The 5,036-nt window shown below is 40.9% G+C and overlaps 1 pseudogene across 1 annotated transcript; it reads left to right on the forward strand.

Moving 5' to 3' along the window:
• Positions 1-476: 476 nt before the first annotated feature.
• LOC147700925 (epidermal differentiation-specific protein pseudogene) lies at positions 477-4,511 on the forward strand (annotated as a pseudogene). The gene has a single exon (XR_015297418.1). The product of XR_015297418.1 is annotated as an epidermal differentiation-specific protein pseudogene (transcript).
• Positions 4,512-5,036: the final 525 nt, after the last annotated feature.

Raw genomic sequence — 5,036 nt, forward strand, 5'->3', positions numbered from 1 at the left:
AAGTTCTTCTTGTGTCATGGTGCAAGTGTTGAGCCAGTCCATTTCCAGATCTCATATCTAGTTGTTGACAGTTTATTCCAACTGATTTTTGATTTTGGATTTATAAGTCCAACACTTTGCATTATAATCTATTATATTGATGGCCTGTGCGGAATGATCACTGTCATACCTTGCAATTATATTATAGGACAGAATCATATGGAATAGTTTAAGTGATACAAATTGATAATCTAGTACTGAATCTGTTTTACTCGATTTTCTTGTTGCGGTCATTGGGATGTCTCCTTGGGAAAGCCCATTCAATGCCCCGTCTCCGAGTGCATCTAATGTTTGTAGTAATGCATGATCTGGTTTTTTTACTGACCACATTTGGAGATTTGAATTGGAATTCCCCAGTACATGTCTGTTCTTTTTTGATTGTCATAACCCTGCACGAGGCTCCTCCACTGAGTTCCTGCTGTTTTATATTGCAGGGTCAAATACAGGAAACAGTTTGGAACAACCGTAGCTGTCAACCATGAACACAATCACTGTCTATCAGTATGCCAACTTCCAGGGATTGCATAAGACATTTACTGCAGATGTGCCAAATCTGGGGAGCGAGAACTTTGAAGACTGCATCTCATCTGCGAAGGTGGTGGGGCAGCCATGGATAATGTACGAACATCCCAACTTTAAGGGCTGGTGCATTGCCCTAGAGGAGGGAGAACATTCATGGACTGAAATGAATAACAATGGTTCTTCTCTTATGTTAATCACTGAAGACCTGACCAATCCAAAGATCACAGTGTACCAACATGCCAATTTCAGGGGTAAATCGATGGTTCTGACTCAAGAGGCTAATCTAACATTTGGAGACATGAATGATCAGATATCCTCCCACATAGTCCAGAGTGGAGCATGGTTTCTGTACCAGCATCCAAATAGAGGTGGGTGGTCTTTTCTAGCCAGGGCTGGTGAACATTTGGCTAATTACATTGATATTGGTTACAATGATACTGTCTCCCATGTGTATCCTCTGCCTCCTGGGAAAGCCTCAGTGACAGCCACAATTCTGTGGGACAAACAAAAGACTGAAAGTGAAAGAAACATTCAGATAGATCAGTATTTTTACACAAACAACACAGACCTTGAACAGCTGTTCACAGCTACTTCTACCAAGGAGTTTGAGAAATATGTCTCCCATAGCTTTGAATTCAGCAATGAGACATCAATCAAGGTGGGTGCCTCCTTTACTTTGTTGGGAATAGTCAATATTTCGTCAGAGGTGTCCAACACCTTCACAGTGAAGAAAGGAGAGTCTGAGTCATTCACCACAAGGAAGAAGTCCGAGTTGAGCATGCCAGTGAAGGCTCCGCCACGCACAAAAGTAACTGTGAATTTTATGTGCAAAGAGGTCACTATCTCAGTACCAGTAGAGCTGAAAACTTCCCGGGGCACTAAGATTGTGACCGAAATTGGAACATACCGATGTGAGTCTGGCACAGATACCTACATCGATGTGCAGTCCAATTCCATTAGTACACGCTAGTTTGAACCACACATACTTCTTCTTAGGGGCCACGCCTCAACATTGATTTTCTATTCTTTAGGTAATAGTGCTTTCCCTACAACTGAGAAATATGAGAAGGATCAATTTATGAGTTCCATTTTCCTATATCCTAACTCAAAACACACCCTTATCTAGAAGGTAGTCATCCTGCTCCTCAATGAATATTCTTTGCCATAAAATTGGGTTTTCTGTAGGGTTGCAATTATCTACAACTCCATGCCAGAATTTTAACTAGTGCCCGTATTTGGCCAGGGACACTGGCTGTCATTGCTACTTAGCAGTAATCCCGGCCTCTCGATTCAGTGAGCCAAGGCTATGTTCTGACCACTTAATGGATGTCACAGATGCACTAATGTACAATGCACCTCCAGCTAACTTCAGGTGCTGAGCAGCAATGATCTACTGGCTGCTGCACGCGACAGTGCTTTAGCCATTGCTGTGCACTCCCTCACTATTAAGGTTTACTGCGGCATCAGTTCATATGTGCTCCAAGCAGAAATGATGCAAAGACACTACTCAGGCCACTTTGTGACACTACAGCAACAATATATGTTTTGTACAGAACATAAGGTAATTCCACATGTTAAATATCCCTAGAGCACCTATGCTGAAAGGATCTATGTCTGAAAACATGTGTAAATGGAAGAATTGCATTCGCTGGTTGCAGTTGAAAATGTGCTCTGCTGTCCACAGGACATCAGTCAATCCCATTCTATGAATAATTGTTGCTGCTACTCTGAAATCTAACATTTTTCCCAAAGACCTTACCGGATCTGAAAATGTGATAGGGCACTAAATGCCTTGCTTAATAATTCAATTTCCACCACATATTTTTAACCAAACGGGATCACTGACAGAATATCGAAAACAGAAATATCATGTGGGCAAAAGACCGTGTCATAAATATCGAGGACGAAAATACTGAGAAGGTAAGTGCAAATAGGTAAGAATAGATGTACCTTTCTTAACTTCACATCTACGCACCTTGAAGATTATGTAGTCATGGTACGTATATGTGGAGCTAAGTATAGTAAAACATTGCTTAGCTAAAGAAACTTACCTTTACGATAATTTTATCCTCAATATTCTTGACACAATATTTTGGTCCACGATATTCTGTCTAAATACCAACCAAGCGTGTGAGTCTGTAAGTGATTGTGACCCTCTCTTTGGTTTTCATTCTGTCAAGAGTCATCATATTACACATTTTCAAATTTAAATCTTACACACTTTGGACCCAATTTGCGAACAAAGTTCATTTATTTATTAATAAAGTTTTATATAGCGCAAACTTGATCCGGAAGGATATCAGAGCGCTTTACAATTTGAGGCAAAGGTAACAAATCAAAACATGAGTCTAACATGGGGACTCTAATAGGCATTGGATCAAATAGTACAAACATAACGGCTCAACATAAACCTGATTGCACGAATAGGAATGGGCTATGCGATGGAGCATAGAGAGATAAGGCGAGTATGTACAGTAATCATATACAGGAATAATAACCAGTACCCTAAACAATAATCAAAACAAGAGTCAAATGTGGAGTCTAAAAGGCATTGAAGTTGTATGGACTCACTTGCAGATGTACACGTACCTGCAAGTGTACATTTACAACCTTCTTTAATTTAGAGGTGTATGCATGGAGCTTGGAAAACCGCTCCAGAAGCGGACATTTATTGATATTTGTTCTTCTAAATGCCATGAGACAGTCCCACAAAGAACACGTTCCTGCCCTGCGAGGTTCTCCTTAGGTGAGAAATAGTAAATCTCCTTCTCTTTGCAAGTTAGAAAGGGGAAGAAGAGGATTTCCATGTTCCACATCCTTCCAAAGCGAACCACTCCCACCTCCCCTTTGAGTGGAATTTTCGACTGTAGAGATCTCTGACCCCTAAAACGGCTCATCACTGCCAGACATCACTTTGTGAATTCCTCGCATGTGTCACAGATTTAAATTTGGGTACAAATTTACTTTTGTGATAGAATGCACGTTTGCAAAAATGGCCCAATAAGTAGAAATAAGTGTTGCAGAGCTGTGAACTAAAGCAGTTCAGACTGAACCATGCCAAGCATGTTTTAGAGGGGTCACTGACACAACTGAAGGAAACAAACCATTTTTGGGCAAATTTGACCCACTGCCTTGACACCGTTTTGGAAAACAAAATAACTGTTTGATTAATTCATGTTAGATGAAAATGATTTAAACCCTGACGGAAAGGTACTGGAACTGTCTATAATTTATGTTCGGACAAGGTGCGCCCCTGCATTTATACTGAAAAATCAACAAAGATGCACTGGCCACACATATTGTTTGACAAAAAAAGTAAAACAAATGAACCAAATGGTGCAGATTACATTTTCCTGATATGCACATTTCTCTCATTGAGGTCCAATGAGCAAACTGCTGGAAGAAGTGCCCTTTATTTTATTAACATGTTGCAGTATTCATCCCTTCAATGATTCGGTGGCATAGCAAGGGCGCCTCAAGGCCCCAAAGCAAGTATCAACAATGGCCCACTTTTTCCCTTTTGGGGAATAACATACATTCTTAATTGTGGTGCAGAGAGCCCCTCATGGCCCACTCCCTAGGAGCCACTGCCCTCCTTGTACATTGATGGTTTGACCTCTGGGTGGAGATATATTCATTATGTGCAGCTCTACTGCCTGTGCTGAACCTTAGATTCCTTTTGATTTTTTCTCATTAAATTGCATCTTAGCTAGTTTGAGTAAAATATCTTTGTGCTTCTGTCAAATATAAACATATAACCCTACTCACTGATTTTCAATCTACCTACCCAGTAGATAAAATGAACAAATTAACATTTTGTATCTGTGTGTGTGAATTAAGGACTACATTTGGCTGTTTGCTTTTCTCCAGTAATGCAAAAACGTCGATGATGAGTTTTTGCATTTTATCTATGATTTCGTCTGTCTCTGGTCAATAACAATATAATCCAATTTCTCAGCACTTGTGTCATTATTTCTTTTGCATTGGAGGATTTCATTGTCAGTATCATAGCACTGATCTAATGTGACTGGGAAGCAGATGTGACAGCAGATACTTTGCTCTACCCCATCATGATGTCACAGGTGATGACCCCACGTGGCCTTTGACACTCGCAGCCTTGAGCCTGACGTTTTAACAGGGAGTGGCACCTCTCAGCATTAAACACACCTGCAATAAAAGCAAGTATAACAAAGCAACAACATTGTTCTAAAGCAAATAAAACCCTAACTAAGAAACCAAACATATATCAACTAGAGTCCTGCCATGGTAAGTCAGAGGTGGAAAGAGGATTGCCCGAGGATAAGGTTCTCCTTCGCCAGCAGTAAATGTAAATGTAAATGTATTTGAGCTTATATAGCGCACAGCTACCCACAAAGGGTTTCCCGGCGCTTGCTTAGGGAACCCGTCCTGGTATTCCCCTGTGAGATAACCCCGGCGGGGTATCCACAAGGTGAAAGCCAGGCATCCCGCCGCGT

This window comes from Lissotriton vulgaris, chromosome 7 (genome assembly GCF_964263255.1).
Source record: "Lissotriton vulgaris chromosome 7, aLisVul1.2, whole genome shotgun sequence".
Taxonomy (NCBI): Eukaryota; Metazoa; Chordata; class Amphibia; order Caudata; family Salamandridae; genus Lissotriton; species Lissotriton vulgaris.